This window comes from Rosa rugosa, chromosome 2 (genome assembly GCF_958449725.1).
Source record: "Rosa rugosa chromosome 2, drRosRugo1.1, whole genome shotgun sequence".
Lineage (NCBI taxonomy): Eukaryota > Viridiplantae > Streptophyta > Magnoliopsida > Rosales > Rosaceae > Rosa > Rosa rugosa.
In genome coordinates, this window is record NC_084821.1 from 25337681 (window position 1) to 25348661 (window position 10981).

The following is a 10981-nucleotide window of genomic DNA, read 5'->3' on the forward strand; positions in this document are numbered from 1 at the left end:
AAAATACATGTATTCAAACAAGCACCAATTAGCAAAGAGTGCACTTTTGGCTACTCCATTTGCTTTGACATAGCGGTGACATACCGGAAAGATAACTCGAGTACAACGAAGCATAATTACCAAAAACACAGCTTTCCCACTATGTTGCCGCCGGTGAAGAAAACCGACGACACTCAGTTTCATCTTGCCACTAGGAGGATGCGACCATTTAACAATGGAACGCCACCTCGCTAGGCCAGACAAGGCACTTAGAGTGCACACACAGGCATTCAGCCCGACTAGCCCTACCAAAACTATGCAGGGACTTATTACACGCCAAAGACGCGACAAACATAAGCAATTAATGTAAATAAAATAATAAACATAAATAAAACAGTTAGCCCAGGCCTGGGCCAATAAAAGGGCCCAAACCCAAGCAGCAATCCAAGAGAGAGGAAGCCCACAAACTGCCAGCCACGCCTGGCCCAGCCCCACCACAACACTAGTCGCCGGACCCTTCACCGCGCCGCTCCGCCCTCTCCACCGAACCCCTTCCCTCAACCCGCCATAGCCTCCGCGCTCTGGAGAAACGTTATCCCAGATCGCATTCAAACCAAGGAGAAGCACAAGCTTCATCGAGCCAAAGAGAAGTGGCGTGGAGAACACCGATCCTAGATCGGAATTGTCCGACCCAAACCAGATCGGGTCATTCCGATCATAACCAGGCTGCGTTGCCCCCAAAGCTTCACTGCCCAGCGGCCTCCGAACCTGCACTACAAACCGCCAATCGGGCCATCGAGGAGCGAACTAGTTGCAACCAACCGCCGTGAACTCCCCCTCCCTCACCTCCCAGACATCCACCGCAAACTCCCCGACCAGAACGAGGATGTCGATCGAGGAATCTGGCCTTGCACCAGCCTCACAACGGAGACTACAATGCCCCGTCCGACGACGGCAGAAGGGCATACCGCCGGACAGGAAGGAACCCTAGTTTTTGCTCTCAAGCGCGTGCAAGTGCGTTCCAAAGGATTTCTAACCCGTAATATTTTAGAGTTTGATGAACACATAACTGATCTTTACAACTATTAAAAATATTTTCCGAAGGATGAGATCTATCACAACCATCCACAATGAGCTTAATGAGAGCATTGAAATCAGATTCCACCTCGATGTACGTTCTTAATATGTAAGTTAGTAACGAGTCTTAGGCAAGAGAGTAAACTCCAACCCACAGCTAATCTAGTGCTGGGCAGGCTTGGCGACAGCCCAGGGCCACAAATCAAATGGGGCACCACAGCCTAATGTATACCAATATAAATATATGTGTGTTTCTGTGCTAATGAGCATTTTTTGGAATGATGAGGACAAAAACAAAAGGGGACCAAGAAAAATGGAAATTAAAAAGTCAAGAAACATAATTGTATTAAGTATTAATTATAATTAAAGTTAGAATCTCTCTCCTAGGTATTTTTCTCTTTCTTTGCAACGTCTTAATTTCTTTCTTCTTCCATGAAACGAGAAGACACTCTCTTTTCTTAACTTTTCCCTCCACATCTCTCTCAATCCTTCTTCCCTCACAAGCTCATCGAATCATTGACTCATTTGATTTTTTCTTCCCTATTGTTTTCTCTTCTTGCCTTTTTTCTTCCCTTTTGTTGCAATCTCTAGAAATTAGGGTTTTTAAAATAATAATAATAAGAGATATGTTTTCTTCTTTTCTAGACTCCAATAGAGAATGAGAAAGAGATTACAATATGCTTTTTTTTTTCCTTTTTCTAATGTGTTTGGTTTTGTCTATAATTTTGTTGAGTTTTGCAGTAGAGTTTGACACTTTCATTGAAACATATTTTCTTTTCATTAGTTTGATTTCCATTAAAAAAGAAATTTCATTTTTTGTTGTTGTGTAACTGTGTTAATCCTCAATAAATTTAGAACCAAATTGGACTTTTGATAAATTTAGAAACAAGAACTCTTTACGACGTTTATATGATTTTACCAATAGAAATATAGGGGCCTAAAGATAATTCTCGCTCGGGGCCTTGAAAGACTCAGGACCGACCCTGCCAACTATTAGAAGTTATTGTTTGAGCCCAAAAGTATTTTTGGCAAGATCCTTTAGTGGATTCAGCATAGCGGGCCGATACCTGCGGCCCAAAAATAAGCCTATTCGGGTTTGGGTTACAGCTTCACCCATTCCGTGATCCATAAGGAAAACAAAACCTTATTGGAGTCGGGTAGCGAGGATTGAATAGGAAACTTCAACCAATAATCCTTCTGTGGCAAGGAGTAGTCGAAACCCTAGGTATATATACCAGGTTTCAAGGACGAATAAAGGACCTCTCTCATATCAATCAATCCTAGCGATTACAAAGCCTCCCCGGAGCAAACCTTCAACCTCGTTGAAACCCGGTGACCGCCCGCCAGTCCTAGTCTCTCTAAGAACCGACTGTCAGCATCACCAGATCAACTCGGCGACCGTACTTCCAGTCCCAGTCTCCCCAGGAGCCGACTGCGAGCGCAACCGCCACCGTTACTACCAGCGAAGCAAGGGTAACGCCCTCGCAACCCAACGAAGCTAAAGTCACGCTTTAGCGCAACCCGTGCTTTCTCCAAACTTCCCAGTGATTGCTCTGCTTAGTCTACAACACTAAGTATCGATTCGGTGACGCGAAGAGATCACACCCAAAGTCCTTATCCGTAAGGCAGAAAGTCCTTTCCCGGAAGGCTAGAGAAGAACCTTGTGGCGAGGTTGGTGCTCTCCTCGTCCACAACGCTTGAAGAAGAAGTCAGGTCAAGGGACTACCCCGACGACTGCACCCCACGGTGCTGGCACGCCTGCGCACACGCTCAAAAGAGACAGTTTGCAAGCCAACTGGTTTTTGCGCCAAACATTTTGGCACGCCCAGTGGGACCAACTAGTGTCTTTTCGTGAACGTTAGCCATTGGGAAGTCAAGCGAAAACCCTTACAAAAAGGGCTACGCTAACTGCTCAAAGCATAAGACCTCCAGTTACATACCGCATTCTCGTACGGAGTGTCGTGGTCTTTCTGAAGAACAAGTTATTCAAAGATTCTCTCTCCATTCCGAATCCTCCAATATGTCAGCGGAACAAGGAGTGAATCACCAGACCACTGCTGAGGGTCAAACTACTACTGCTACTCAGGCCAATGAGCCTGTCACTACCACTCTCTCCAACACAGAGGGGAGTAGAGGAATAGAGGCTTTCGTTGCGAAGCCTATTCCAGAGGGAGCAACAACCGAGGTCGCGCTCGCGATCATGAAGGAAAACGTTGAAAATCATAGCAGGTGGATCGCCGCTGATTTTGAAAGGGAAAACGCGAGGACAAATAAGATTATACGCGAGATACACGAACGTCTTTCCCGACAGTCAGTGGAGACTACAGAACAAATCTCGCAAACAGAGAATGCGCTAAGGGCTCATGCTACAAGTATTGCAGAGAACCAGAACCGGAGCCACCAAGGATTGATAGTGATTATCGAGAACCATACGAAGCAGGCAGCGTCTGATATGGCAAGCCTTCGTAAGGATGGAGAGAATCTCGCAACTGAGGTGGCCATGCAAAGAGCCGAGTTGAACCAAGCTAAAGAAGTGTTGAACAAGACGTTAGGTGATCCTAACGTTATCCTGGGTTCCCTTGGCCAACCATCTGGTTCAGGCAAGTACGTGCCTCCTGTTTGGCTCCAATTTTACTGCAGCTGGTCAACAGTCTCTTTTGTTGCAGCTGGTCAACAGTCTCTTTTGTTGCAGCTGGCGTGCCAACACCGTTCGGGTGCGGTCGTCGGGGGTGTCCCTTGACCTGACTTCTTTCAAGCAATTGTGGACGAGGAGAGCACCAACCTCGTCGTGGGATTCTTTGTGCCTCGTGGCGAGGACTTTTGCTGAGCTTCTTGAAAATCACAATCGATACTCGATGTTGTAGATCGAGCAGAGCGAGAACCACTGGGAAGTGAGGAGAACTTGCTAAAGCGTGACTTTAGCTTGGCTGGGTTGCTAGGGCGTTACCCTTGCTTGGCTGGTTCTGTAACCGTTGTGGTCGCGGCACTACCGTCGGCTCCCGAGGAGACTAGGACCGAAGCACGTTGACAGAGGGTTTGGTGGCACTGAAAGTCGGCTTTTGAGAAGACTAGGACTAGGAGTGTGATCACCGCTAAGAGAAAGAGAAGGAGAGGAGTTGCTCTTAGAGAGGTTGCTCTAGAGAGAACTTAGATCATCTTAGAGATGTTTTGATGTTGTGTTGTGAATGTGTCTGTGGTCGTGGTACTACCGTCGGCTCCCGAGGAGACTAGGACCGAAGTACGTTGACAGAGGGTTTGGTGGCACTGAAAGTCGGCTTCTGAGAAGACTAGGACTAGGAGTGTGATCACCGCTAAGAGAAAGAGAAGGAGAGGACACGCCTTGTCAGGCCAAAATGCTTATTTTGGGTCACCGCCGAATCAGCGAGAGAAAGTTAGCGGCAGCACCGCTACACCTCCCACAACAGCTGCTGCTACGCCACAGAAACATAAAGAACAAGCGCTGGTTATTGGCGGTAGCAAAGAAAAGGCTACTTCGTCAGGCGGGCAGACCACCAGACAGCGGCAGCAGACATCGAAAGGTGGCACAGTTCCATCCGACTCCACCGTGTTCGCTCAGTACGACAGCGACGGGGCTGAAAACATATATCAAGAGCTGCTAGGAGGTTATTACGGGATTGACCAAGCTGGTAATCCTGTCAAGATAACAGCTTTGACAAAAGAGATGCCTATGCCGGTAGTGACTTTTCAACAGCCCGCTACAACCCGCGCTGTCCAGATGGGAGAAGAGGCAGCAATTGTGAACCAGGCCATACCCACACAGGCTGCTCGCCACACTATGGCAATACCTTCCCCTCCTCTAGGCCCGGAATATGTTAGACGAGACGAAGTCGAGGAGATGATCAGGATGGCTAACCCGAGAGCCCAAATGGATGGGGTCTATGAGGGACCTATCCCGCCGCATATAATGCTCGCGCCATTTCCCAGGGGATATAAAAACATCATATTTTCTACTTTTTCAGGGGAAGACACCGAGAACGCAATCACTCATCTGGCCAGGTTCAAAGTGCAATGCGGCCAGTACCAGAATGATGACATCCTCAAGTGCAGGATCTTTGGCACTTCTCTTTCGGGAGCGGCCTTCAGGTGGTTTTCCAAACTCCGACCAGGAACAGTGGCAGATTGGCCCGCAATGGAGAAACTCTTTTGAGAAACTTTTGGAGCCATTGAGCCTGAAGTTGATTTGGCTTCTCTCACCCAGATGGCTCAGCAGCCTACTGAATCCGCCGTTGCATACCTTCAATGCTTCCAGATTCAGAAGGCCAAACTGAATGTGATCCTGCCGGAGAAAGAGTTGATCAAGTTGGCGATCAAGGGTCTGGAGCCTCGACAGCGAAAGAAGCAGCATGACAGCATGATCCAGTCAATGGGAGAACTCATCACAGAGGTGGGCAGCTTCGAGCATCTCCTTAGGGAAACTGATGCAAGGAAGAATGCTTCCAAAGGGACATATGTACCAGGAAAACATCGCACTGTAGCGGCCCTGAGCTACCAACCGGCTACTTATGACCCCTACTATCCCCACCACAGTGAAGAGTTGAGTCAAGATGATGATGAAGAGGAGGATAATGACATCGCTGCTTATGAGCTGACAGGGAGAAAGAATCCAGCCTTGAAATAGTTGAAAATTTCCAAAGAACCTGTCAAGCTCAAATCAATGGCCTTCACCAAACCGGAATTCGCGGCATATACGTATGATGCCAATAAGGCACATGAAATCCTAGATGAGATGATCAATGCGAAGATGGTAAAGACCGACTTTGGACCGTTTCCTCGTCCAGACCAGCTAAAAGGGAAGAAGTACTGCAAATTTCACAACTTGTGGAATCATAATACAGCAGACTGTGTGAAACTCAAAGACCAGATTCAGGTATGGCTCAATAACGGTAGTTTGCAGGTAGAGGCTCCAGTAACAGCGGCAGCGCTCGTAGATCTGAACCCTTTTCCTGACACTGGGGTCAACATGGTCGACGTGAATTGGACTAAGCAGAGTCGGAGGAAACCAACCCTAGATTTGAGTGAAAAGGCGAAAGGAGACCAACCTGACAGAGATGAGCCTCCTGCAAAGAAGAAGTTTGAGCCAGTGGGTAAAGCCTCATCTGTGGTCTTATGCTCGCGATGCAAGGAAGAGTGTGGCATTCAAGTGTCATGCGAGGAGGGCGAGCAAACATTTCGTTTTGGTTCTCTCCCACCTATCAAATGGTCGTCGCCATCACAGAACTATCAGCCTTCCAGTCCAAGAAAAAACGAGAAACTGGAATCACCGCCGTCCCCGAAGGATTCCAATCTCTTCCAGAGGTTGAAAGCGGCCGCGGTTGATCAGAAATCAGAAGAGAAGGCCGTAATCAAGCGCAAAGACATCTTGACCAAGCCCTACATACCTCCTGCCTCTGCCGCCACAATTAAGGAAGGTAAGTGGTATACAAGGGAAAAGGGGAAGGCAGTGGAAATTAGTCCTTCCAAGAAGAGAAAACTGCAGCGCAGATTTGGAGAAGCCAAACGCGCGCTGGAGGCTCTGGACCAGGGTCTGATCAAACCTTCGCAGCTGGTCAAATCACCTGAACAGTATCAGAAAGAGATGGAGATATTAGCTGCTAAGCCATTAATAACTCCCCGCAGCTTCCAAAAGCAAGCGAGCTCAGCAAAAGGGGCATCTCAGCCCAGTGTTTTTTGCAGGATTACAGACGAGAAGAGACCTCCGCCAGCTCGGAAGGAGAGTTCGCCGACTAGGCGACCGCATGTCAGGCGCAAGTTGTCTCGCAACGATTCAGAGGCCAAATCCTCAGTTTTTGAGAGACTGGGGGGCAGGGACAAAGTTCCCAATATGCTACAGTGGAAACCTAAAAGGGTCCAGAGTGTCGTTGTTACCCCTGAGGCGACTACAACAAGTGACCCAAAGTCCAACTCGCCTGAGCGAGCCACCGGGATACCGGGGCATGAGCAATGTGAGGTAAAAGGCCTTACGGAGGAATCATTGGTTGAGCGGCTGGCTAAGCAATTCAATACTGACATACCTGTCAAAGAACCCAAGCTGAACCTGCAAGCGGACATGGATGGAACAGTTGTGACCGATATATCTTGCAACATGGTCTACGTACTCCCCGCGAGGTATGCACTACCAGTCGCCGCGCAAGATTGTGTAGAAACTGAAGAAAATAGCGCCCAACCTTTGCAGATTACATCAGCGATCACATCACCTGTAGAGGAGGCTGTCTTTCTTGAAACAGAAGATGCCAACAGCAAAGAATTCTTCATGAGCTTCACCAGGCCTACACCCGCTATGGTTCAACACATGCGACCTTTGTACATCACAGCGGAGATTGGCGGCACCAAAGTTAGCAAGATTATGGTTGATACCGGAGCTGCTGTGAACGTCATCACTACCAGGACCATGCATTTGCTCGGGATCAAGAAAGAGAAAATCCAGTCTACATCCCTTACACTCAAGAACTTCGCAGGGACTGTGACGAAGACCTTCGGATTACTTTTCTTGCGCATCAAGGTTGGTCCTGCAGAGGGTGTTTATGCTTTCTTTGTAACTGACTGTTATGCAGCCTATAGCGCTATTCTGGGCAGGGACTGGATCCACCGGAGTTATTGTGTTCCATCAACTCTCCATCAGGAACTCATTATGTGGAACAGAGAAACAGATAAGGCTGAGGTGATCAAAGCTGACCCTCGTTCATTTCCAGTTTCCGCGAATTATGTAGATGCCAGGTACTACTTGGAGCCTATTACTCCATTGCAAGTCAGTGGCATCGATAACAAGGGCCGCCCCACAGGGGTGACGGCCTCTGATTTGGCACAGTGGGGGCTCACGCTCGTACAGGAAGGCTTGGACAGGCCTGGCCACGCTGTGCCCAAACCATTAAACGATTAATGGATTACGACATTCCAGAGGAAGGGATGGAGGCTCTCCACTCGCTGTATGAAAGATTATCTTCGTACTTAGTGGAGAAAGAGGCCTATGATCGAGTCGCAACTTTAGAAACCGTCAATGAAGAGCTCTCTGATCAGGAACAGGAAGAGGAGGTAGAAATTCAGCTCGCTCCGGCAGCGTTGGACGACACACCCCCTAAGGTCAGAGACCCTACTGCAAAGGTCAATCTTGGAACGACAGAAGAGCCTATGGAAGTGGCTATCAGTGCTTATTTGGAGCCTAGCGAAAAACAGAGGCTTGTTGAGTTGTTACTAGAATTCAAAGATTGCTTTGCAGAGAAATATGAAGATATGCCCTGCCTGTCACCGGATTTGGTTTGCCATCAGCTACCAACACTCCCTGACAAGAGGCCTGTGAAACAAGAACCGCGAAGAATGAATGCAGAAACCCAAGTCCTTGTCAAAGAGGAAGTTGAGAAAATGCATAAGTCAGGCATTATCAGAGTGACCAAATACAATCAGTGGCTATCTAATATAGTGCCAGTTCGCAAGAAGAATGGTAAGATGAGGGTCTGCGTGGATTACAGAGACCTCAATATCGCTACACCTAAAGATGTTTACCCCATGCCGGTGGCGGATATGTTGGTAGACGCTGTAGCAGGACATGAATTACTGTCCTTTATGGATGGCACCGCAGGGTATCACCAAATTCCGGTCGCGGAGGAGGACAGACATAAAACTGCATTCCGATGTCCTGGATTCGCGGATGTTTTCGAGTATGTGGTTATGCCTTTTGGACTGAAGAATGCTGGGGCCACTTATCAGCGAGCCATGAACCTGATCTTCCATGATATCCTTGGGAAAATTTTAGAAGTTTACATCGATGACGTTGTGGTTAAATCAAAAGAGAAAGGGAACCACATCATAGATCTCAGGAGAGTCTTCGAGCGAATGCACCAACATAAGCTGAAGATGAACCCCGCCAAGTGCGTGTTCGGCGTTCAAGCAGGGGATTTCTTGGGCTTCATTGTACATCAAAGGGGAATTGAGGTCCCTGAGGATAAAGCGAGCGCGGTCATCAACGCATCCCCTCCACGAACTAAGAAGGAGCTACAACGTTTGCTGGGTAAAATCAACTTCCTGCGACGTTTTATTTCTAACTCTGCAGGTAAGATCCAGCCCTTCTCTCCATTGCTGAAGTTGCAAGGACAGAATGAGTTTGTATGGGAATCTCAGCATCAAGAGGCTTTCGACAAAATCAAGGCCTATTTAGCGAGTCCACCAGTCCTGGTTCCCCCGCGAGCTGGATTTCCGTTAAAGCTATATATTTCAGCGGCTGAAGTCTCTATAGGTAGCTTACTTGCCCAAGACGATGAAGAAGGTGTCGAGCATGCCATTTTTTACCTCAGTAGGACACTTACAGATTGCGAGACAAGGTACTCTCCTATGGAAAAGTTGTGTCTCACATTGTACTTCTCCGCTTGCAAGTTGCGACATTATATGCTATCCTTTACTACAAGCATCATCGCTCAGACCGATCTGGTTAAGTACATGTTGTCGCGCCCTATTCTAAGGGGCCGCATTGGCAAATGGGTATTAGCTCTATCAGAGTTTTCGCTACAATATGTTCCACAGAAAGCAGTGAAGGGACAAGCTATTGCAGATTTTTTGGCACATCACCCTATGTTGGATATTCCCCCAGTCAAGGAATTAGAGATTGCGATCACCACCGCAACTCGACCAGATTTGGCGCACATCCCAGAGTATGCAATATGGTATCAAGCCACTGTCTCACTACAACCCTGGGTATTATTCTTCGATGGATCAAGAACAGAAACATTAGCAGGAGCCGGAATTGTTCTGGAAAACCCAGCAGGCGATCGTTTCTCCTATTCTTTCCAATTGGAGTTTAAATGCACTAATAACCAGGCAGAGTATGAGGCCCTTATTATTGGCCTGGAAGTCTTACTGGAAATGGGGGTAAGGGACTGTTAATGCTCAAAGTCTGGCGGTAGCCAAACCTCCGTTTAACGCGGGTCCGGTGGGCGGACCTCTACTCTGTATATTTGATGATCCTCGCTGGCTGCCAAATGAAAGACAGGGCGTCAGAGGGAGACTGCGTTGGGCGGTCTTCACTTCTCCGATGCCTAAGTCAGTTGATACATATAGGCAGCACAATAATAAATGAGTAGTTAATGCGTAATAATGAAGAGAGAAGAGAGGACCTTTTATAGGTGAGGAGAGGTCCGATCTTCTCCTTCTTTTATAGGTGGGACTGAAGTGCTTCAGTTCCCAGTTTCAGTAGCTTCTGATGCCGTCTTGGCATAGCGCGTGGCGGCGCGTCAGCGGTGATCCCGGGGTATTCTTGTGCTCAGGCCGTAGCCCACCTGGCTGCCTATCCGTGGGTCACTCCTTTGACGGTAGTTGGTACCTCTGGCGGTACTATGAGCGTGGCTGATTATAGCTAATTATGCTTTGCAAACGTACATGTAGGTACAAGTCCCCCAAGTCCCCAGTCAAGGAGGGCAATCTTGGTTGGGGAGTTGATCGGCGGTTTGAAGCGTTTTCTTCCGCTAGACTTTGCAAAAGCATAATTAGCGTCAGTGCGTTGTCAGCCAAGGATATTACTGAGCAAACGCTTTATACCCTTTCGGGTGGGCCCCTGCTAGGCCCCCCAGGGAGTCCCCCACTCCCCGGCTAAGATGGACCTCCGGATGGTCGCAAAATTTGTTTGGTGAGGGGGAGCTGCACGGAGCAGAGGGTGTTGGGTAGCGAGCCCAATCTTTAGTACCCGAGTGACGGTGGTCAACGTACCTGATCAGGGCCGTCGTAGACTGTTGACTAGTCCCCGTGTCCCGTAGGGACAATCTGACTGTAACGCCGCGTGGCGGTCGTTTGTCAGAATGAGGCGTGGCCTCGGGATCCGCCGCTGGCGGGTGTCCCCCCGCTGGTTTATAGCAGTAAACAGCGTCTAGTAGACGTGCTTGGCGTTACTTTATTTGAGCGGTCCTGAGCCCGCCGCCACTTT